Genomic DNA, 26,676 nt, shown 5'->3' with positions numbered 1-26,676 from the left:
ATTAATACCTCTGATAACAAAATCAAAACAATTTGGAATATTATTACAAGGGAGACAAGGCAACCAAGAGTACAGGATGACGGCATCACCATCAAAGCGAATCGAAACTTGATAAACAAAAGCCTGAAGTCGAAAACATTTTGAATAATCATTTTTTAAATGTTGTAAAGAAAATAGGATCTCAATGTTCATTAGAAGAAGCAAGGCAGTTAATGGAAGAGGCTTTACCCACACCATTTGATACAACTGAAATTCCACCCACCTCTCCTTCTGAAATTAAGAAGATAATAAACTCACTCGAGAATAAAAGCTCACATGGAATTGATGGCATTTGCAGCAGGATAATAAAAGCTTGTTCTCAAGACATAAGTGGGATTCTTAGCCACATATGTAATAGCTCTGTGAAGCAGGGTATTTTCCCAGATAGACTGAAGTATGCCATTGTTAAACCACTGCATAAAAAAGGGTATACGTCTGATGTCAACAACTACCGCCCAATCTCTCTTGCCGGCCGAAGTGGCCGTGTGGTTAAAGGCGCTGCAGTCTGGAACCGCAAGACCGCTACGGTCGCAGGTTCGAATCCTGCCTCGGGCATGGATGTTTGTGATGTCCTTAGGTTAGTTAGGTTTAACTAGTTCTAAGTTCTAGGGGACTAATAACCTCAGCAGTTGAGTCCCATAGTGCTCAGAGCCATTTTTGAACCAATCTCTCTTCTGACTGCCTTATCTAAAATTCTTGAAAAAGTAAAGTATTGTAGAGCAGCTTCTCACCTTTGAAAAATAAAGTCTTAACAAAATGTCAGTTTGGTTTCCAGTAGGGTTTTTCAACGGAAAATGCTATATATACTTTCACTAATGAAATATTAAGTGCTCTGAGTAACTGGAAGTCACCTGTTGCGATTTTTTGTGATCTATCAAAAGCATTTGATTGTGTAAATCATGGAATACTTCTAGATAAGCTCAAGTACTGTGGTATGAATGGGACAGTGCTCAAATGGTTTAAATTATACCTAACTGGAAGAGTGCAGAAAGTTGAAATTAGCAGTTCACATAATATGCAAAAAACTGGTGACTTCTCAAACTGGGGAACAATCATGAATGGGGTGCCATAAGGTTCGGTCTTGGGTCCTCTGCTGTTCTTAATATACACTCCTGGAAATTGAAATAAGAACACCGTGAATTCATTGTCCCAGGAAGGGGAAACTTTATTGACACATTCCTGGGGTCAGATACATCACATGATCACACTGACAGAACCACAGGCACATAGACACAGGCAACAGAGCATGCACAATGTCGGCACTAGTACAGTGTATATCCACCTTTCGCAGCAATGCAGGCTGCTATTCTCCCATGGAGACGATCGTAGAGATGCTGGATGTAGTCCTGTGGAACGGCTTGCCATGCCATTTCCACCTGGCGCCTCAGTTGGACCAGCGTTCGTGCTGGACGTGCAGACCGCGTGAGACGACGCTTCATCCAGTCCCAAACATGCTCAATGGGGGACAGATCCGGAGATCTTGCTGGCCAGGGTAGTTGACTTACACCTTCTAGAGCACGTTGGGTGGCACGGGATACATGCGGACGTGCATTGTCCTGTTGGAACAGCAAGTTCCCTTGCTGGTCTAGGAATGGTAGAACGATGGGTTCGATGACGGTTTGGATGTACCGTGCACTATTCAGTGTTCCCTCGACGATCACCAGTGGTGTACGGCCAGTGTAGGAGATAGCCCCCCACACCATGATGCCGGGTGTTAGCCCTGTGTGCCTCGGTCGTATGCAGTCCTGATTGTGGCGCTCACCTGCACGGCGCCAAACACGCATACGACCATCATTGGCACCAAGGCAGAAGCGACTCTCATCGCTGAAGACGACAGGTCTCCATTCGTCCCTCCACTCACGCCTGTCGCGACACCACTGGAGGCGGGCTGCACGATGTTGGGGCGTGAGCGGAAGACGGCCTAACGGTGTGCGGGACCGTAGCCCAGCTTCATGGAGACGGTTGCGAATGGTCCTCGCCGATACCCCAGGAGCAACAGTGTCCCTAATTTGCTGGGAAGTGGCGGTGCGGTCCCCTACGGCACTGCGTAGGATCCTACGGTCTTGGCGTGCATCCGTGCGTCGCTGCGGTCCGGTCCCAGGTCGACGGGCACGTGCACCTTCCGCCGACCACTGGCGACAACATCGATGTACTGTGGAGACCTCACGCCCCACGTGTTGAGCAATTCGGCGGTACGTCCACCCGGCCTCCCGCATGCCCACTATACGCCCTCGCTCAAAGTCCGTCAACTGCACATACGGTTCACGTCCACGCTGTCGCGGCATGCTACCAGTGTTAAAGACTGCGATGGAGCTCCGTATGCCACGGCAAACTGGCTGACACTGACGGCGGCGGTGCACAAATGCTGCGCAGCTAGCGCCATTCGACGGCCAACACCGCGGTTCCTGGTGTGTCCGCTGTGCCGTGCGTGTGATCATTGCTTGTACAGCCCTCTCGCAGTGTCCGGAGCAAGTATGGTGGGTCTGACACACCGGTGTCAATGTGTTCTTTTTTCCATTTCCAGGAGTGTGTATTAATGACTTGCCATTCTATATTCACGAAGATTGAAATCTGGTACTTTTTGCTGATGATACAAGTATAGCTATCATACCCAACAGACAAGAATTAACTGATGAAATTGTAAACGATGTTTTTCAGAAAATCATTAAGTGGTTCTCTGCCAATAGACTCTGATTAAACTTTGACAAAACACAGTATACGCAGTACCAGACGGTAAATGGAACGACACCATTAATAAATATAGACTTCGACCAGAAATTGGTAGCTGAGGTAGAATATTCAAAATTTCTAGGTGTATGTATTGATGAGGAGTTGAACTGGAAAAAACACACAGAGGATCTGCTGAAACTATTGAGTTCAGCTACTTATGCTATTAGGGTCATTGCAAATTTTGGCGATATACATCTCAGTAAATTAACTTTCCATGCCTATTTTCATTCTCTGCTCTCGTATGGCATCATATTTTGGGGTAACTCATCATTGAGTAAAGGAGTGTTCATCACACAAAAGCGTGTAATCAGAATAATTTCTGAAGCTCATCCAAGATCATCCTGAAGACACTTATTTAAAGAGCTAGAGATCTTCACTGTAGCCTCAAAATATATATATTCACTTATGAAATTTGTTGTTAACAATCCGAACGAATTCAAAAGTAATTGCAATTTACATGGCTACAACACTAGGAGAAAGGATGATCTTCACTACTCAAGGTTAAATCTAACTTTTCCTCAGAAGGGGGTTAATTATGCTGCCAGAAAAATCTTTGGTCACTTACCTAATAGCATCAGAAGTCTGACAGATAGCCATATAGCATTTAAAAGGAAATGAAAAGAATTTCTTAATGGCAACTCCTTCTACTCATTAGATGAATTTTTGGACACAGTAATTGGGTAATATCCCCAACCCCACAAAAAAAGAAAATAATATTGTCATGTAATATTTTGTGTAATGTATTATCTCGTATAGACACCTTTTATTAACCTGACACGTTCCACATCATTACGAAGTGTCGTATTCATGATCTATGGAACAGGTACTAATCTAATCTAATCCTACAAACGTGCATGCATCGTGTTGCGCAGGTGGCGGATGTCAGTTTGTGGGATGGAGGTCCACGCCTGTTGCACTTGGTCGGTCAATACAGGGGCGGTTAATGAAGTTTGTGGATGACGCTGAAGTTGCCGACCCATGATATCCCATTTGTAATCGACTGGAGACAGAGCTGGTGTTGGAGCAGACCAAGGGGCACGTCGACACACTAAAGAGCATGTTGGATTACAACAGTAGTATGTGGAGAGCGGTATCCTGTTGGAAAACACCCCCTGTAGTGCTATTCATGAATGGCAGCACAACAGGTCGTACAAATTTTCAGTCAGGAGGCGTGGGATAGCCACGAGAGTGCTCCTGCTATAATAAGTAGTAGCATCCCAGACCATAACTCCTGGTGTAGGTCCAGTGTTTTAGCATGCTAACAGGTTGGATGCAGGCCTTCAATTGGCCTCTTTCTAAGCAACACACGCCTGTCACTAGCAGCGAGAAAGAACCATATTTCATCAGAATACAACAGACCTCCACCGTCCCCTCGAATGACCTCTCGCTTGACACCACTGAATTCGATAATGGCGGTAGTTTGGGTCAGAGGAATGCACGCTACAGCTCGAAGCTGTCCTTGAAGTAACCGATTTCTAACCGTTCGTTGTGTCACTGTGTAGCCAGATGCTGCTCACATTGCTGCTACAGATGTAGCAAGATGTGCCAGAACCATACGCCGAACACGATGGTATCCCCTCTCTGCGCTGCCACGTGGTCATCCGGAGTCCGATCTTCTTACGGTCGTACATTTTCTTAACCACCGCTGCCAACAATCATACAGGGGCTGCATTCCTGCTACGTCTGTCTCCAAAATCGCAAAAGGAAAATCCAGCTTCTCGTAGCCCTATGACACTACCTCGTTCAAACTCACTGAGTTGCTGATACTGGAGTCTTTGTCTCCTTTACAGGCATTCTTGACTAACGTCAACACGTCCAGTCTCAAAATTAACTAACGCAGACGACCGATACAGCATGTATTTAAAACAAACCTCATTTTTATCTAATAGTGGTGCTACTAGCGTCACTCCTATGTGACTGGCGCGAAATTTGAAGTGAAATCGTCTATCGTATGTGCACAAATCAAAAAAAGTTTTGCACCATCTCAGTTCCGAGAGATCCGGAACCTGTACAGAAAATTGGAATAGAGATCAACATAAACATCAATTGCGCCCTTTTTATTGGTCATGAAAACCACACGTTGCCTGCTGTACACCCATTCAACGAGTTCTTCAGAGGTGGTGGTCCAGATTGCTGTACACACCGGTACCTCTAATACCCAGTAGCACGTCCTCTTGCATTGACGCATGTCTGTATTAGTCGTTTCATACTATCCATAAGTTCATCAAGGCATTGTTGGTTCGGATCGTCCCACTCCTCAACGGCGATTCGGCGTAGATCCTTCAGAGTTGTGGTGGGTCACGTCGTCCTTAAACAGCCCTTTTCAATCTATCCCAAATATGTCGATAAGGTTCATGTACGGAGAACATGCTGGCCACTCTGGTCGAGCGATGTCGCTATCCTGGAGGAAGTCATTCACAAGATGTGCACGATGGGGGCGTGAATTGTCGTCCGTGAAGACGAATGCCTCGCCAATATGGTTGTAGTATCGGTCGGAGGATAGCATTCACGTATCGTACAGCCATTACGGCGCCTTCCACGACCACCAGCGGCATACGTCGGCCCCACATAATGCCACCCCAAAATAGCAGGGAACCTCCACCTTGCTGCACTCGCTGGACAGTGTGTCTAAGGCGTTCAGCCTGACCAGGTTGCCTCCAAACACGTCTCCGACGATTGTTTGGTTGAAGGCATGTGCGACATTCATCGGTGAAAAGAACATTATGCCAATCCTCAGCGATCCATTCGGCATGTTGTTGGGCCCATCTGTATCGTGCTGCATGGTGTCGTGGTTGCAAAGATGGACCTCGCCATGGACGCCGGGAGTGAAGTTGCGCAACATGTAGCCTATTGCGCACAGTTTGAGTCGAACACGACCTCCTGTGGCTGCACGGAAAGCATTATTCAAAGTGGTGGCGTTGCTGTCAGGGTACCTCCGAGCCATAATCCGTAGGTAGCGGTCATCCATCGCAGTAGCAACCCTTGGCCGTCCTAAACGAGACATGTTATCGACTGGTCCTGTCTCTCTGTATCTCCTCCACGTTCGGACAACATCGCTTTGGTTCACTCCGAGACACCTGGACACTTCGCTTGTTGAGAGCCCTTCCTGGCAAAAAGCAACAATGCGGACACGATCGAACCGCGGTATTGACCGTCTAGGCATGGTTGAACTACAGACAACACGAGCCGTGTACCTCCTTCCTGGTGGAATGACTGGAACTCATCGGCTGTCGGACCCCCTCCGTCTAATAGGCGCTGCTCATGTATGGTTGTTTAAATCTTTGGGTGGATTTAGTGACATCTCTGAACAGTCATTTGGACTGTTGTAATCTCCCCACGGAAAATTACCCTCTACCACGCAATAATTAATAATGGTCAACCAAATCATCCACATGTATTTACGTTTGAAAAGTATCTGATCAGATTTTCTAGTAATATATGCGCCGACAGCCCGTCGACGCCAAGGTATTTTTCTAGTACGTTTATTCTTTGGAACAACAGAGGTACAGAAATGTATGCTCCATGGTTATTATAGTGGGAGAAAGGAACAGCTTCGGAAGTATCGGTTGGAAGATTGTCGGATTGCTAAAGGAGATTTATTTACTCTTCTTCGCGCTAAAGCGAGCTAGGAAAGTTTGTGCCGATAGCGTGATAGATAAAGAGAAAAAAAAAACCTGTAAAAGAAAATTACATGAGACTTGGAACCAACAGAAAACGGAACATGTACGGAAATGGATTCAATATACAATTTTCCTCAGAAATAAGGTTTGTGACCATTTTATTCTAGAGTGAATGACGAATGAGTTCTCTGTCTGAATCATTGATGATTGTCTGGACCCTGTAATTAATTGGGAAGTTTCAGCTGTGACGAAGAGAGCCTGCAATCTCTGAGTTTTTTTGAAATCGACCAAAAAGGCTTCGTCCACATCTGAAATTTTAGATCTGTCGTAAACTGAACGAATTGTTCAAACGATCGATTTTCCCAACTGAATGCAGCGCTTAAGAATAATAACAAATGTAAAGATCTTTTCCAGCAACCCAGCCGCGGAATATTAAGACAAAAGCCGGCCGAAGTGGCCGTGCGGTTAAAGACGCTGCAGTCTGGAACCGCAAGACCGCTGCGGTCGCAGGTTCGAATCCTGCCTCGGGCATGGATGTTTGTGATGTCCTTAGGTTAGTTAGGTTTAACTAGTTCTAAGTTCTAGGGGACTAATGACCTCAGCAGTTGAGTCCCATAGTGCTCAGAGCCATTTGAACCATTAAGACGAAGGGCTCCACCAGAGATTCTACTAGGCTGATTTCACGTAAATAATATAGTTAAGCTGTACACAGATAAAGGACAGAGAGAGAGAGAGAGAGAGAGAGAGAGCGAATGGAATTCGAGAAATTACTCAGAATCCTCCATTAGCATAATTGTTTGTCTGTCTTTTCACGGATCAGCCTAACTAGAAAACACGAAGCCCTGACTTTATTGTACCGATTTATGTGTGAGTGTGAAAGAGCGATAAAGGCGACAGATACACTTCTGTACAGACAAAACATTACACCAAGTTAGCGGCAAGCTGCATTCACATAGACTTTCATCATTAACAGAGTAGAATTCATTATAATGGCCAATCCGTGACAGGACACGTTTTTGGACGTTGTTAAAATAATTTTGTTCTCTGTTTCCTGTGAACTACGACGAGACAACTTAACTTGGAAAGGAGAAGAAATACTCGCAGGCCAATTAAGTCCATCTACAAATAAAAGCAGCACGCTGGGCGCAGAAAATAAGGCTAGATCTATACTTTTTTATTATAGCTTGCTAGTATTGAGGTAGTAGACGTAGATTTGAACATTTACTAATTGTGCTCATGCCAGACGTAGTTTGATTGACCTGCCCTATTTGCATTTACCTCTGTAAGTACAATAAGAAAGCAGCCACAGAAGTACTCTTGTGTGAAGGGAGATATATACATATTGACTGTAGAACATTTATATGGCTTTAACTAGGGCAATGTTTAAGATGAATCAAACAGAGCAGAGCAACACGCAACAGCCTTCAGCTGTTAGCACTGATGATAATGATGGAGTAAGAAGTGTTGTAGAACCGATCGCTACAGATAGCGCAATAGAACGCCCTGTAGACACGGCTGGAGATGTAACAGCAGGTATGCAACATGGATTAGATCCATTAGTAATTATCATGAGACAGATGCAAATGATAACCGAGAGCATGAACAACATGAAAATCGACATTAACGCGAAATTAGCCTCAGTTACCGAAGGGCAAAACCATTTGAATACAAAATTAGCCTCAGTTACTGAAGGGCAGGAAAATTTGAAAACCGACATTAACGCGAAACTAGCCTCAGTTACTGAAGGGCAAGAAAATCTGAAAATTGACATTAATGCGAAGTTAGCCTCAGTTACCGAGGGGCAAAATGATTTGAATGCGAAATTAGCCTCAGTTACTGAGGGGCAGGAAAATCTGAAAGCTGAGATTAAGCAACAGTTACACGACAGTTTTTCCGAATTAGAGCAGCGAATAGAGGCGAAGACAAAGGAACTTACGGATCAGGCCGAAGAGACGGAACGAAAATTAACTGTACAAATAGAATTGGTGAAAGCTCAATGTGAGGAATCTACTCACCGCGTACGTGTAGAAATGAAGGAGTATGTGGCTATTAAGATAGATACCGTACGGGAACAGGTGGAAATGGTTCCGCAATTAGTACAAAAGCAAGATGCCATGTCATGTGCAATTGCGCAACTTCCTGAATTGGCACGTACGCAGACGAACCTAAAGGAAAGTGCGGAACATCTGACAGAACGTCAGGACGTTATAGATCACCAAATTAATGTATTAACGGGTAAATTATCCGAAATCACATTAGAAAACAAAAGGGTAATGTGTGAAAACGTTGAGCAAAATGTTAAAGCAGCATTCCAGAGTCTATGTGGCAAACAGGAAGAGAATTTGTTTGCGAAAGGACTTGAGGAAGTGCGACAGCAGTTAGGTGCTGATTTCGAGCATTGGAAACAAACGATAGCAGAGTCAATACGCGTTTCACAACAAGGCTCAGAACAAATGAATACAGGCCAGCAGCAGAAGTTAGCAGCGACTGTAGAGCCAGTTACTGCACATTCGCACACGATACCGACTTGTGTGAGTAACTCGAATATTAAATTGCCACGAGCTAGTTGTTCGCGTGAAGTTTTATCTGACGGAGATTACGAAAGCCTTTGCCATGCCGAAGAAAAAATGCTAAAGCATCGGCAATTTCAGATTTTTAACACTGACAAAAGGGGGGCCCATCCGATTGTTTTTATTCGAAGTTTTAGGGGAGTACTACCCAGAAATTGGTCGGAGTGGCAGAAGATCTGTTTCGTGACTGGGTATATACAAGGTTCGGGGGCGATCTGGGCCTCGGACATGACTTCTGTTTGCTCGACCTATGAAGATTTTGAGAAAGCGTTTTTAGCAAAATTCTGGTCAGAAGGGGTACAGGAACGCCTAAGGCAGGAGGTGCTCTACCCAGAGCCTTTCTCTTTTTCAAGAGGAAGCCTTAGGGAGTATTTTGAAAAATATATAAATAAAACTAGATATTGGGACAGACCTATGCCTTTGCCAGACATAATAAACATACTTAAGGCGAGATTACCAACTAACATCCGGAATCAATTAATTTACGGCAACGATAAAGACCTGGAGTCGTTCCTCACGACGTTAGATCATATAGACATTATAGAAGAGAACAACCAGAAAGCCCGTAACAACAGATTCCAATATAGGGAGATAGAACCTCCGCAAAATGGTAGGCAAGTAAACGCACAGAGATCGATAAATAGTGGAGAAACCCCTCAAAATCGCAACAATAATACCGGCAATAGTCTTGCGAGGGGCTATCCAAGGAACAACAGGAATGGGAAAAGATACAATCCCGTATGGGAAACGAAAGGAATTTCAGACCGCAAGCTTGGAACAATAACGGTAATAGAAAGTGGAATCAACCGGGGGGAATAAACTCAAATAACCAACATCAGTGGGGACGGACATCTACGAATCAACCGGTAATTACCGAAGTGACGGATGATGTCAACCACCAGGCGAATCAAAATCCAACAAACTTGTAAGGACCCACTCGTGCCCCGGAGGAGCGGTCAACAATTGGTTGAGGGGCAAAAGGATATGTGTACCCATGCTAACGTATAATGATGGAAGATTACTGGCAGATGAATTGACCGAGGACTTAGAACCCCAAGATGAGGATAAGGAACAGGTGGCAGTAGCCGTAGTGCAAGTCATTTTGGAGACTGTACCTATAGTGGCGGTTTTGGACACAGCTGCAACTACAAATGTTATTTCGGAGGCTCTATTCAACAAGATCAGAAATATAAGACGAGTACCAATTTTTCCAGTTCAAAATTGCAGAATAATAGGCGCCGTTGGGGCTAGATCGGCTAATGTAAAAGTGCAGTCACTACTTAGTGTAGAAGTCGGAAATGTAGCAATATTAAGCACATTCCTTGTTGTGAAAAATTTGGTGGTAGACTGCATTATCGGAGTCGACAGCCTACGTCAATACGGATGCAGAATAGATTTTAAAACAGGAAAAATTTGGTTAAATGTAAATAAACAAGAAATTGAGTTGGACTTGTTGAAAAAGGAAAGCCTTACCAGAAAATATAATAGTGGGATCAGTGTGCAAGTAATTAGGACTGCACAAAATTCTAAACAGCATGTAAATAATGAGTTCCAAGTCAAAGGAGACTTCGGTCAATTAGTGTATGAGAAGTTAAATGAATCCGACTGCATTATTGAAGATCAGAAGAAGCAGCTCAAAGAATTATTATTAGTGTATGAAAACGTGTTTGATGAAAGGCCAGGAGTTATTAAGGGATACATATGCCATCTCTACGTTAAGCCACACGAAACGTATTGTAGAACTTTCTATCCTGTTCCCTGGAGGTTAAGGGCTCAAGTTCAAAAAGAAATAGATCGCATGTTGAAATGGGGTTTGATCGAACCCTCTACAAGCCCATACTGCTCCCCATTGTTGGTCTCGCCAAAAGCAAAATGAACGCTCGTAAAAAACATAACAATAAACTGTGTGTGTAGTGATAGAAACCTTTAAATTGAAATAGTTAATCAGTGACATAGAGTATAGAAATAGTGACTAACTATTATTATCGAGTGTTGTAAAGAAGATAGTGGAGATAGGCTTCACCTGTGGTATGGGTGAACATAGAACTTTAGCATTGCTAATGTCATCAAGAATGATTAAGGATCTAACTGACCTTCAAGAAGAATGAAATGTTTCCCGCAAATGGCGCTGAATAATCTAAAGAGGTTCGAGTGAAGATTCATATATAATCTCATGTGAACGCTTACATGTGTAAACGTGTGAAGGAATGTGTTGTGGTAGTGAATCGTGAGTGACGGTTAACGCCGCAAAGATAATTTCCCGCGCAAAACAGTTGACGTCGGCGCGAGAATTAAAATCGATATAGACGATACAGATATGCTTTGTAAGAGACTCGCACCAAACGCGAGGATAAACTAATTCATGTTGAACTCTAAAAGGAATAGGTGTTATAATTAGAAGTTAAGAGTTTTTAATTTATTAATGAATGATTAAAGAAAGTAATATTCATAGATTCAGTAGTAATTTAATGGTTCGTGTTCGTTTGGGAATTTTGTGTGAAAAATCCATTTCCATATATGAGCATGGATGAACGCCGTATGAATCAGAGAGTAAATGAAAGAAGTGAATCCGCATTCCTCAATGCTAATAAATTTTACATTTCGGCACTCAAGCGTAAAAATATATGTATTTAGAATAAAAAGTTTTGAGTATGGCTAAATTATATGACTTATCAAGGAAATATGGATGATGTCTTGGTATAAAATGAACTACACTTTCCATTATTCGATGATTTGAATCCAAAATCTATAGTAAGTTACATGAATCCTTTAAATTACGAAGAACAAATCAGTGATAGAAAATGTGTTAGAACCTTTGGACTTATAAGCACAAGTGGGGAGGCAAAGTCAAAAGGAGTATTCAAAAGGGAGTAAATCGGATGATGCTTTTGGCAACATCATTAGTTAATGGTTGAATTCCTTGAAGTACGTCGTAACAAAAAGGATCCATGAAGCCATAAGGATTTTGCTTTCAAAAAGGAGAATCTTGGACGGTGCAACCTAATCAGTTCTCTTACAGGAAGAGTTTTCCTTTTGGTCATTGCTAATTCTTTTGGAATGAATGTTGCATGTGAATTCGAGTATCCCTGTTCCTTCTACTCTTCCCATTGTGGGCCGCGTAGAAGATCAACTACAGAGGGGGCCGCGTAGAAGACCGACTACAAATGTGGACGTCGGGGACATGCAAGACCCGGGGGAGTTTAGCACCGCAAGATATTGTACCAGGAGCAAGATTGTAAAACGAGAATTCACGTTATTCATTGTAAAACGTTTTGTTTTGCTAGAGGCACAAACCACTCTTCTCCAAATCGTGATACAAATTGATCCCTGTCTTTCCTCTAGAGATCTATTTCAAAATTATATATTTTTTTTCTATAGGCTTTCCTATCTTCTATGTACCGTAGGCTGGGGGTCTAGGCTTAAGAGGTTTTCCAAGGTTTCCCTGCTTAAGAAAGTTGCCGAATGGGTAGACCCTGACATCAGTTCATGAAAGATCATCTTCCTTGGTTGTGCACAGCAAACATAACACCTATATGCACGTAAAAGCAATACAGCCGCGGTACCGGTCTCTTCATTTCTTCTGTCTTCAACATTTCTTTTCTTCGTCTGTCTCAAATATAATATTCTTTTTCAGTCGGAGGACTGACAATCATCACTTCCGGGTTATCCACGCTAATAGATAGCTCGCGAAGTGTGTTCGGTGAATCAAAATTGAGCTCACAAACTTCGCTCGCTGGGGGGGGGCATTGTAATCTCCCCACGGAAAATTACCCTCTACCACGCAATAATTAATAATGGTCAACCAAATCATCCACATGTATTTACGTTTGAAAAGTATCTGATCAGATTTTCTAGTAATATATGCGCCGACAGCTCGTCGACGCCAAGGTATTTTTCTAGTACGTTTATTCTTTGGAACAACAGAGGTACAGAAATGTATGCTCCATGGTTATTATAGTGGGAGAAAGGAACAGCTTCGGAAGTATCGGTTGGAAGATTGTCGGGTTGCTAAAGGAGATTTATTTACTCTTCTTCGCGCTAAAGCGAGCTAGGAAAGTTTGTGCCGATAGCGTGATAGATAAAGAGAAAAAAGAAAAAACCTGTAAAAGAAAATTACATGAGACTTGGAACCAACAGAAAACGGAACATGTACGGAAATGGATTCAATATACAATTTTCCTCAGAAATAAGGTTTGTGACCATTTTATTCTAGAGTGAATGACGAATGAGTTCTCTGTCTGACTCATTGATGATTGTCTGGACCCTGTAATTAATTGGGAAGTTTCAGATGTGACGAAGAGAGCCTGCAATCTCTGAGTTTTTTTTTAAATCGTCCAAAAAGGCTTCGTCCACATCTGAAATTTTAGATCTGTCGTAAACTGAACGAATTGTTCAAACGATCGATTTTCCCAACTGAATGCAGCGCTTAAGAATAATAACAAATGTAAAGATCTTTTCCAGCAACCCAGCCGCGGAATATTAAGACGAAGGGCTCCACCAGAGATTCTACTAGGCTGATTTCACGTAAATAATATAGTTAAGCTGAACACAGATAAAGGACAGAGAGAGAGAGAGAGAGAGAGAGAGAGAGAGAGAGAGCGAATGAAATTCGAGAAATTACTCAGAATCCTCCATTAGCATAATTGTTTGTCTGTCTTTTCACGGATCAGCCTAACTAGAAAACACGAAGCCCTGACTTTATTGTACCGATTTATGTGTGAGAGTGAAAGAGCGATAAAGGCGACAGATACACTTCTGTACAGACAAAACATTACACCAAGTTAGCGGCAAGCTGCATTCACATAGACTTTCATCATTAACAGAGTAGAATTCATTATACTGTGTATGTTATACAATATCCACATTCAACGTCTACCTTCAGGAGTTCTGGGAACTGGGATGATGCAAAACTTTTTTTGATGTGTATAGAAACAAGCGTGTCACTTTAGTTTATGTCGCACAATTCCTTCCCGGTGTTGCGATTTTTTTCCGACAGTGTACATACGGTAAACCCGAAATACACTGAAAACCGTTCAGATGTGGTAGTACAGACCGAAATGAGGAAAAATGAGCTATGAGCACTTGTTCTGTAGAAAATATATTTTTCACAGTAACGTAGATAAACAAGTGCTCATACAGCTCTTGAAGTATGCATTTTAGAGTCTATGTTCAGTAATTTTTTTTTCTTTTGGTCGTCCATACTATAAGCTCTGATGGTTTTTTCTAGAGTTCTGGTTGAAGAAAATAACCTTACCGACCTTCAAAGTCATCACCATTAGCTGCAACAATCTCGTGACATCGGTTGTACAGCTGTCAGCAAACGCTTCTTGTGGAACGGCTCGGAACATCGTAGCCACACGTTATTGGACATCCGCATCGTTATAGGAGATGAGACCTGCTGTTAACAATAAGACCCGGAGACGAAGCGGAGTCAGTGGCATGGTAATGATCATCTTTCCCTCCTCCCAAAAAGAAATAGGCGGAGAGAATCGAAGGCTAAGCCGATTTTGACTGCCTGTTGCAGAGGCATCCAGAATTTCGATCCGAGGGAAGCGGGAAGGACGATGAACGCAACGCCATTGTCAATTGCTTGCTCTCCTCATGGTACTGGCAGCATCAGGTTTCATCTGAGAGATTCTACCAGAAGCGTTTGCTGACATTTACAGGTTTACAACCGATGTTATAAGTGTGTTGTCGCTTCCTTTAATTTTTGAGAGCATTAACGGAATTTTCCAGACGCATCGCTACAGTCTGGAATCGCGCGACCGCTATGGTCGCAGGTTCGAATCCTGCCTCGGGATGGATGTGTGTGATGTCCTTAGGTTAGTTAGGTTTAAGTAGTTCTATGGGACTGATGACCTCAGCAGTTAAGTCCCATAGTGCTCAGAGCCATTTGAACCATTTTGAACCAGACGCATCGTGGATGTAAACTAGACAAGTGGGACGTGTGAGTGCCGAATTTGTTCAAATTCAATACGACTTGTCCTTCAATTTTCTATATTATTTGTTTTTAATATCACCATTAGTGTGTGTACCTTAGACGTGACACATATATAAAAGAATGTATTGACTAGTAGAAAGGCGCTGCCATTGCAAACGTTTGCGCAGAAAGTATTCTCATACGTTTTCTGTCTCTCTTCACATTTCCTCTAGACAAAGATAGCAATCTTCCCTTGCTATGCGACCTTTGTGTACCTGCGACTGCTAACAAGGGAACCTTACCATCGCACCCCCCTCAGCACAGTGGATAGGCCTTGAAAAACTGAATACAGATCAATCGAGAAAACAGGAGGAAGTTGTGTGGAACTATGAAAAAATTAAGCAAAATATACAAACTGAGTAGTCCATGCGCAGGTTAGGCAACATCAAGGAGACCGTGAGTTTAGGAGCACCGTAGTCCCGTGGTTAGCGTGAGCAACTGCGAAACGAGAGGTCCTTGGTTCAAATCCTCCCTCGAGTGAAAAGTATAAATTTTTATTTCCAGACAATTATCAAAGTTCAGGCACTCACACATAATCAACTTCGCTCTCTAAAATTCCAGGACATGTTCAGATTTGCTTGGACATATGCAGGATTTGACGGTATACACACGGAAAAATTTGGAAACGTTAAAAACATATGTTTTGACAGAGCACAGGGAAAACTGTGCGACTGTGAAACTCTTCCATTCATTTGTTGCAGTTTATGTGACAAACTCTTATGTTTTCATCACTGTTTTGGGAGTGATTATCACATCCACAAGAAAACCTAAATCGGGCAAGGTAGAAGAATTTTTTACCCATTTGCCAAGTGTACAAGTTAGGTGGGTCGACAACATATCACTGTCACGTGACGCACATGCCGTCACCAGTGTCGTATAGAATATATCAGACGTGTTTTCCTGTGGAGGAACCGGTTGACCTATGACCTTGCGATCAAATGTTTTCGGTTCCCATTGGAGAGGCACGTCCTTTCGTCTACTAATCGCACGGTTTTGCTGTGCGGTCGCAAAACACAGACGCTAAACTTATTACAGTGAACAGAGGCGTCAATGAACGAACGGACAAATCATAACTTTGCGAAAATGAAAAAGTAAACTTTCTACCCGAGGGAAGACTTGAACCAATGACCTCCCAGTGCGCAGCTGCTCACTCTAGCCACGGGACCACGGCGTTCCTAAGCTCCCACTCTCCTTGATGATGCCATCTTGCTCATGGACTACTCAGTTTGTATATTTTGCTTATTTTTTCATAGTTCCACACAACTTCTTCCTGTTTTCTCGACTGATCTGTGTTCAGTTTTTCAAGGCATCTACTGAGGCACCATATAACTAAATCTGAAGGGGTGCGATGGGGAGGTTCCCTTGTAAGATTGTGGCAAAAATAGCAGTGGCTCCGGGAGGTTCCATCTCTGATTCGTGCCAAGCCTCCGGCCGCTATCAAACTGAAGGAACGCGCCGTTAGTAGTGTGACGTCAGCAAGCACCATGTCGTGGAAGCGCCGGCGGCGGCGGTGGCAGCCGTCGCGGCGGCGACAGTCCGGCCCGGCTCGCCGCTGTGTTTATGTCCTCTCGGCGCCCTGGGGGCCCATATCCTCGCCCGCGGACGTCCCCGTCCCTCAACTTCTCCGATTTCATCTCCAGCTACTCTTTTCTGTCGCGCCGCTCTGCAGACGCACACAAAGTGACACGAATAATCCTCCACAGCCGACAATGTTGAATCATTGCAGGTTATTTCATGCTAACCATTTGGAATATAGAACAAACGAGCAAGAACACAAAAAGAAACTGGCGAGGTGGGAGTCGGAATTGCGCACTGGAGGTTCCTACGAATTCCATTGTACACTACTGGCCATTAAAATTGCTACACCAAGAAGAAATGCAGATAATAAACGGGTATTCACTGGACAAATATATTATACTAGAACTGACATGTGATTACACTTTCACGCACTTTGGGTGCATAGATCCTAAGAAATCAGTACCCATGTAAGTAGGCTGTTTAGGTTTTTTTATTGGTAACGCCACGTAGCGCTCTGTATGAAAATCACTGACTGTGCTGTGTGCAGTCTGTGGCAGGTTTGCATTGTTGTTGGCTATTGTAGTGTTGGGCAGTTGGCTGTTAACAGCGCGTAGCGTTGGGCAGTTGGAGGTGAGCTGCCAGCAGTGGTGGATGTGGGGAGAGAGATGGCGGAATTTTGAGAGCAGCCGATCTGGACGTGTCTCATTAAGAAAGAGTAAATTTGTAAGACTGGATGTCATGAACTGATATATATAATATGGCTTTTGAACAATATTAAGGTAAATACATTGTTTGTTCTCTATCAAAATCTTTCTTTTGCTAACTGTGCCTATCAGTAGTTAGTGCCTTCCGTAGTTTGAATATTTTATTTAGCAGGCAGTAGTGGCGCCCGCTGTATTGCAGTAGTTCGAGTAACAAAGATTTTTGTGAGGTAAGTGATTTGTGAAACGTATAGGTTAATGTTAGTCAGGGCCATTCTTTTGTAGGGATTTTTTGAAAGTCAGATTGCGTTGCGCTAAAAATATTGTGTGTCAGTTTAAGCACAGTCATGTATAATTGTTCAAAGGGGACGTTTCATATGTCGACCCTTAGCCGATGATACCTCACTGGAATCTTCTGATTTTTTCTTGTAGTTCGTGTAATTAGTGTACCTTTTGTTTATTGCTAGCGCGTAATTGTAGAGAGAATCTCCTTTGTAGTCGCAGTCTTTCATTGTTGTACAGTAAAACAGTTGTGGCATGCATGTAGATTTGCACCAAGTATTTCGCAGCTGCGCTTGCGATTAACTAGATATTATTTTCAGTGCTATGTTAATGTGTTTTCTTATTTTTTCTCTTCAAATTGTGCTTTTCTATGTTATCGTGTGAAATATTGTGACAATTATGGCAACGTAATACTAGGCTCCAAAGTAAACTGAGAAATGACACTGAAGACGTAAGCAGTGTGTTAGCGCCGCCGAGTAATGAATTAACTGATGTTCAACATAGTAATTTGGTAATTGCGCATAGGGAAATGGAGCGGGCGGCAAACAATGGTGTAGACAGTGAAACAATTAGTGAACAGGGAAGCATTATCGATCGATCGGTCGGCAACAGCCTGTCTTAGGAATCGGGAATGACAGGACACAATCTTGCAAATGCTGCAGATTCAGATTTTGGGTCCTCACTGTTTTCTCAAATAAATCAAGACACATTTTCTGCTTGTCAATATTTGAATGTTGCCGGTGCAACTTCACTCCCGAAAAGCACTGAGGAACATGTTTCAGACACCAGTGCATTGTTATTACAGTTAATGCAACAAATGGGACAAAGGCTACAAAAGTTAGACAGAATGGAACAAAATCTTCAAAAGTTAGACACAATGCAACAAAATCTTCAAAAGTTAGACACAATGGAACAACACCAGAGACAAACACAGCAACAGTTAGACGCAATGGAACAAAAGCTTCTAAAGTTAGACTCAGTGGAACATATGCTTGAACAAACACGTGAAGATTTAACTACTGAGTTACATAAAATCGAATCGAAATGTCAAAAAGTCTGTAATGACGTAAAATCACAAATTTGTGAGCATTTCCAACCTATTTTTTCGCGGCATGAAAATACATTACAGAATCACGAAGTAGCCATAGAAGAACTGCAAACTATTGTTCATGAAAATCATGAGACCTTGCAAGCTAAAATTGACTCAGTTGCATCTACCAATTCGGTTACGCAACTTGCAAAAACTCAGGAAAACTTAAAGGACACAGTAGATACGATTTCAACACAAATGGACACTCTGAAACTTGGTTCAGAAAAACACACCTAGGAAATAAGTACACTATCGGAGAAAGTAGCCGAACTTTCGGATCAGTTCACTAACTTATCTACAAAGGTAGATGATGCTCTGAATGACACAAGACCTGTAGCCATCACTGACACAGAAGAGTATGAACAAATTAAGAAATTCAAACAAAATCAGAATCAAATTAATACGCAACACAGAAGAGAAATCCGGGAAGTACAAGATCAGTTGGCACAAGTAATACAAAAATCACATATTTCAGAGGACACTCGCGCTCCAACACGGGAAGAGGGACTTAGAAATACGGATAAGCCACAAAATAATAACACAGGGCATTTCGGAAATAATGAAAGAAATTGGCAAGGTGCACCGAATTTTGCGATGGAGCCGCCGACATGACTTAACAATGACTGATATGCTACTCGTCGACACGATGATTTTGACCATAAGCTGTTCATTACTACATGTAAATTCAAAACATTTAAGAATTCTGGCAACGACATTCACCCACAAGCGTGGCTCCATCAATTCTCTCATTCTTTTCCTCCCAACTGGTCATTAGAGCACAGATTAGAATTTACGTGTGGCTACTTAGAGAATGAACCAGCTGAAAGAATGCGATCGGTCATTCACGATTGTCACAGTGAAGGAGAATTTTATCATGCCTTCCTCTCAGCATATTGGTCTCAAGCTACACAAGACCGAGTAAAACATAGCATCATAATGATGAGACATTTCGAACAATCTGAATTTTCCAGTCTTGTGAAATATTTTGAAGACATGTTGCACAAGAATCAGTACCTGTCAAACCCATACAGCCCCTCAGAACTCATCCGCATTTGCTTAATCAAATTACCTGAACATTTACGACATATTATTTTGGCAGGACGTTGCAAAGACGTCATTGAAGCTTTTCAGGGACTCTTACAAGAATTAGAAATTGACACTGACAATCGCGGAACGCAAAAACAGGAAAACAACAATTACATGTCACATCCGTTGCAATTCTGCGACCAAAGAAATAATAACAGGACACGAAAAGGCTATTCTCACAACACAAATTGTGACCAATACAGACACCACCCGTATGACAACCGTTGGCAGAGTAGTAATAATTACAGGGAAAGATCACCTCTCCGTGGTAGTGACTATCACAGAGACAATCAGAGAAACAGACAATATGAGAACCAAAATAATAATATCAAGGGAGACAGAATAGACGCAACGGTCCAGCGCGCAGTTACGATTCTGGGAGAAATTCTCCACCACATGACCGACAAGAAAGAAACTATGGAATCTACCGACATGACGACAGACAATATGATCGTAACGACAGACCTGAATTGCGTCAGAACTGGCGGGATTCAAACAGGGCGGGGCCCTCTCGACAAGGTGAATTTGTAGAAGTGAGGTCTCCAAATCCCAATAATGATGCGCGCCATCAAAGGGACAATAGGCAATGACTCATACCGCTGGCAGCCACAAAACGTTCTTCTGAAACTGACGACGCAGCTGCTGTAGCTAGTAATTACGTAAAAATGGAAGACATTAGGGACATCTTACTCCAGGAAAACGACGTAAAACATAACAACATTGCATATCCTGTGATTCATGTTACAGTAAATGACGTAAAATTTACGGCAATACTTAACTCTGGCAGTCCATTTCAGTAATTAGTGAAACAGCCTTTAGCAAATGCAACAAATCGAACGATTTCCCCACACTTTCGTTACGTAAGATTAAATTACAAGGTGCAATCTTTGGAAAAAGTGTAGATGTACGCCAACAAACCAACTTAGAATTCTTTTGTCAAATCCACAGCTTCTCTATGAACTTTCTTATTGTTCCATTATTGTCGACGGAAATTATATTGGAAGTAGACTTTTTGAATGAATACAAAGCAATCTTAAACTTTCATGATGCTGAAATAAGTTTAGAGAAAGAAGGTAAGTCAATAACTTTGAAATTTGAAGATTGGCTCTCAAACCATGACAAGGAAAGTAATCGGCTTTACCTCCTGTTAGACAACAGTTCGGAATTTTCGACGGAACTTGACACTATCAATCACTCTGCAAGTTTTGACATGGATGATATCGACGGCGTATTTGATACTAATGAGTTAATTCAGAATAAAATTCAAACAATTGAGAATTGTAATGACACTGATAGGCAGGACCTTTTTGAGATTTTACAAGCGCATTCCACAGTTTTTACTCACAAAACAGGAACAACCAAGGGATTTCAATACCAATTTTGTGTTCGTGAGCATACTAAATTTTGTGTTAGACCATACATAATTCCGGCACATTATAGTGACCGTGTTAGAACAGAAATACAATCTCTGCTTGACGAGGGCATTATTGAGCCTGCAGTAAGCTCATGTTGCTGAGAAGAAAAATGGATCGATCAGGTTTGTCTTAGATTCGAGCAAGTCAATACTATCATCATTCCTGAAACAGACAGGCCGCAAACGCTGGAAGAACTTCTTGAAAATTTTAATGGTGTAAAAGTGTTGTCTTCTATTGACCTCAGATCCAGCTTTTATCAGATCGAACTTCATCCAGAATGTAGAAAATACACAGCTTTCCTTTGTTTCGGCGTTTGTTATCAGTTTCGGAAACTTCCTTTTGGTTTGAACATTTCTTCGGCAGCATTCATTCGCGGGGTAAATTCCATATTACCTGAGCTCTTAAAACGTCACATCACCTTATATGTGGACGATATTCTGATAGCAGAAGCCTCATGGGAACAACATAATCGCATCCTCAACAGCGTGTTACATATTTTTGCAGAATCTGGAATTACAGTTAACTTGGAAAAGTCTGAATTCGGTAGGACAAGGGTGAAGTTTTTGGGACATATTATTTCTTCTGAAGGCATTCAGCTGGATCCTGAAAAGTTAGAAGCAATCAGAGCCATTCCAGTTCCATCCACAAGGTCTCGTTAATTTTTACCGTCGTTTTCTGAATATGCAAATTCCAGTTACACCAAAACTTTGTTCTCTCACTGGAAAAAATACTATTTGGAACTGGGACGAACATGCACAGTTGGAATTCAATTCTTTGAAAGAAGCGTTACTTAACGCGCCAATACTAGCTCACCCAGTTCTGTCGCAAGATTTCTGCCTTAGCACGGATTCTTCTAAAGTCGGTCCTGGTGCCCATTTATTGCAAGAAGCCATAGAAAATGACACTGCTGTTCAGAAAACCATTGCTTTTGCTAGCCGAGTGCTAACAAAATCTGAAAAAAATTATTCCGTTGCTGAATTAGAAGCTTTAGCTATCGTTTGGGCATTTAACAAATTCCGTTTCTTTCTTTCTGGTAAGCATGTAAAAGTATACAGTGATCATCGTGCATTACAATTTCTTATGTCTTCAAAATTAAATCATGACAGATTAAAACGTTGGTCATTGTTTCTGCAAGAATTCCACTTCACAATAGTCTACATTCCCGGCAAGGAGAACATTGTTGCGGACGCACTGTCACGCGCACCGTCTGGGCTTGAGAAAAGTAACACAGAAGGCAACCTCGAGAAAAATTTCAGTATTTTTTACATTCAGAAAGTCGCCTTTGAAAACTTCATCACCACATCTTTAAAGGACATTGCTCATGAACAAAATAAAGATCCGATTTGGAAAGACATCAAAAGTAAATGGCATGAAAAGACACACACACAGATTCGGCACTATTATCTGGTTAGAAACAATATACTCTTCAAACGCTGCACTGTTGATGACAAGCTATGGGTGCTTTGCATTCATGACGATTTTGTTAATAAGCTCATTTGGTACATTCATTTCAGCTATGCACATTTTGGTCCACGAAAATGTTATCATATTCTTCGGACGACTTGTTATTTTAACAATATGGAAAAGAGAATTCTAAGAGTCTTGTCTATTTGTAAACTTTGTCAAAAGGCTGAACCATCTACTGTCTCACATCGCGCTCCGTTGTTTCCTATCATTCCTTCTAAATTAAAGGAATTTGCTGCTGTTGATCTCTTGGGACCCCTTGTCAGAACATCTAATGGATTTTCGTACGTTCTAGTCGCTGTTGAACTTACTTCAAAATTTGTTTCTTTCACTCCGTTACGAAAAGCCACTGGACAGTCTGTATCCAACGCCTTTGTTAAAAATTTCTTACGTGAAGTTGACACGTTAGTAAAGTCATTTCAGATAACGGACCGCAATTCAGATCTGCTGTTTGGTCACACATGCTTCGGAACCATAAAATCAAACCTGTTTTTATTTCATTGTACTCACCACATTATAACCCGTATGAACGGATTATGAAAGAAATCAATAAGCTTTGCAGGCTTTATTGTCACAGAAAGCATCAGCATTGGGACAGATATTTACTCTTATTTCAAAACGTGCTGAATGAAATGCCTCATGACTCCACTGCTTTACCACCTATTCTTGTACTAAAGAATGAAGAACCACTGAACAGAATCTGAGAGCTTGTACCTTTCCCGAATACAAGTAAACTTCGACACAGAGACATAATTGATTTGGCTATTAAAAATATAAAATCTACAGCAGACAAAAGGAGAAAACTACACGGTAAATCAAATGCAAAGAAATTATATATTGGTCATAAAGTTCTCATTAAAGCTCATTCATTGTCACATAAGAAGAAACACTTGAGTCACAAATTCTTTCTAGTTTACAATGGACCTTACAGAATTCAACGCATACCACATGATAAATGCGTTGAAGTTGAAACTCTGCGTTCTAGGAATACTAAAGGTTTACACCACATTTCAATGTAAAACCGTTTATTGAAAGATAATCTGTTTTTTATCTTAGTCTTTGCCATAAAACTTTTCACTTCACGCTACTAGTATAATTTGTCACACTGAGAAACTGTTAACATGCAACAATGTTTTGGAGTTAACTATCCAGTCTAGAATCTAGGGATCATTTTTAAACAGAAATTACGAATGAATTGTTATAGTGAACAGACGACACCGTGTTGTTATTTGTACATTCTTGCTTGTTAGTTGCACGATTATGTAACGACTATCAGGCTTACATACTTTGAACATATACTGGTACTGCTAATGAGAGTTTAATGCAACATTTTGGTTTACTTGAAAATAAATTCTGGATTTAAAGCACTTTCTGTGAGATACCAGATGACACAGTGGTTAGTTTATATGACAGCTACACGATTTTATCACCACGCTACTAATGAGTGACAATTTACAATGTTGCTTTTGCGGTGTTTCTGTTTTATATCTGCACAGTTTTTCTGAATTCTTCTGGAAAGGAAAACATGTTTTACTAGTAACTTTCGTGGTATAGCTACAATGAGACAGCATTTCCGTAGCACAACAATACGTTACAGCACAGTACTTTCTACATCGCGGCAGTAAGCGTAATAAGTAAGATATCTATATGCAAAGCATTTCACTTTTGTTTATCATGAGGTAAGTACACTGACTTCTGCAGAACTTAGCTTTCGAAGGACGATAACTACGACATTTCCACAGAGATTATCTTACAACAAGACGCACAGTTTAGCGCTACAGTGCACGTATTTGAGTGATTAATTTTGTACTTAAAACATTTATTTTTAAAGATTTTTGAATTACAATGATACAAAGGTTTTCCGTGATACATTTCATTCCATGGCTGTAATCTGTAACACCTGAGGGTATAATTACATTAATCCTCAAGGGGATACACGCTTACTTTGTGTACCATGTGTATGGCAAGCACAAGGCGCCCTAGCTAATATGGTATTTACTTATACAACTTTACACATCGGTACCATATTTCTCCAACACAGAATTACAGAGCTACCTGATTATTTAACAGAGAAACAAAAAAATTTTTTTACTACATCAGTGACAGATGTTTACGCAATAACACAGTTGGATAACTTCACACTTATGAAATTGTATTTTGTCTGTACTTTGTGAACTGTTCATATTTTTTTGGAACCATTGTGATACTATGAGAGTTTTGAATGATGTATTTGGTAAGGGATCATGATTTTTGAAGTACGTTTGAGGTAGATGACTTTAGTGAAGGCCTTTAAATTATTGAAAGAAGCTACGACGATTCTGAGATGTGATTGATCTGTTATGAAGTTATTGTTACGATGACGATGTGTATTATGCTGTTGATGTATGTTTATGCTGAGAATCGTACTTTAAGAGTTATGAAATGTGTGTAAATGTGTGAATGTATCACAATGCAGGCGAAAATTTTTTGCACACTGTTAAATTCATAGGATTTTGTTTCTACATATTTGCAACGCAAATTCTCGACCTGTGAAATTTTTATATGAGACTGTCACTGTAGTGCAAAGTGGTGTCGTAAATACACTCCTGGAAATTGAAATAAGAACACCGTGAATTCATTGTCCCAGGAAGGGGAAACTTTATTGACACATTCCTGGGGTCAGATACATCACATGATCACACTGACAGAACCACAGGCACATAGACACAGGCAACAGAGCATGCACAATGTCGGCACTAGTACAGTGTATATCCACCTTTCGCAGCAATGCAGGCTGCTATTCTCCCATGGAGACGATCGTAGAGATGCTGGATGTAGTCCTGTGGAACGGCTTGCCATGCCATTTCCACCTGGCGCCTCAGTTGGACCAGCGTTCGTGCTGGACGTGCAGACCGCGTGAGACGACGCTTCATCCAGTCCCAAACATGCTCAATGGGGGACAGATCCGGAGATCTTGCTGGCCAGGGTAGTTGACTTACACCTTCTAGAGTACGCTGGGTGGCACGGGATACATGCAGACGTGCATTGTCCTGTTGGAACAGCAAGTTCCCTTGCCGGTCTAGGAATGGTAGAACGATGGGTTCGATGACGGTTTGGATGTACTGTGCGCTATTCAGTGTCCCCTCGACGATCACCAGTGGTGTACGGCCAGTGTAGGAGATCGCTCCCCACACCATGATGCCGGGTGTTGGCCCTGTGCGCCTCGGTCGGATGCAGTCCTGATTGTGGCGCTCACCTGCACGGCGCCAAACACGCATACGACCATCATTGGCACCAAGGCAGAAGCGACTCTCATCGCTGAAGACGACACGTCTTCATTCGTCCCTCCATTCACGCCTGTCGCGACACCACTGGAGGCGGGCTGCACGATGTTGGGGCGTGAGCGGAAGACGGCCTAACGGTGTGCGGGACCGTAGCCCAGCTTCATGGAGATGGTTGCGAATGGTCCTCGCTGATACCCCAGGAGCAACAGTGTCCCTAATTTGCTGGGAAGTGGCGGTGCGGTCCCCTACGGCACTGCGTAGGATCCTACGGTCTTGGCGTGCACCCGTGCGTCACTGCGGTCCGGTCCCAGGTCGACGGGCACGTGCACGTTCCGCCGACCACTGGCGACAACATCGATGTACTGCGGAGACCTCACGCCCCACGTGTTGAGCAATTCGGCGGTATGTCCACCCGGCCTCCCGCATGCCCACTATACACCCTCGCTCAAAGTCTGTCAACTGCACATACGGTTCACGTCCACGCTGTTGCGGCATGCTACCAGTGTTAAAGACTGCGATGGAGCTCCGTATGCCATGGCAAACTGGCTGACACTGCCGGCGGCGGTGCACAAATGCTGCGCAGCTAGCGCCATTCGACGGCCGACACCGCGGTTCCTGGTGTGTCCGCTGTGCCGTGCGTGTGATCATTGCTTGTACAGCCCTCTCGCAGTGTCCGGAGCAAGTATGGTGGGTCTGACACACCGGTGTCAATGTGTTCTTTTTTCCATTTCCAGGAGTGTATTTCGGTAAGATAGTTAAGTGACCTTCACGTAATGCATCGTGGACACCCAGCTGCATGACAGTCGCCTGGAAAAAAGTCATTAGTGTGTGCCTTTCAGAGGTACAGGTGGAGAAAAAAGGAGGCTATTATCCTCGCCATTCACATTTCTTTGTAGAAAGCATCGCAAATATGACACG

Source organism: Schistocerca americana, chromosome 2, assembly GCF_021461395.2.
Source record: "Schistocerca americana isolate TAMUIC-IGC-003095 chromosome 2, iqSchAmer2.1, whole genome shotgun sequence".
NCBI classification, from domain to species: domain Eukaryota; kingdom Metazoa; phylum Arthropoda; class Insecta; order Orthoptera; family Acrididae; genus Schistocerca; species Schistocerca americana.
Note: the sequence above shows the minus strand (reverse complement) of the source record.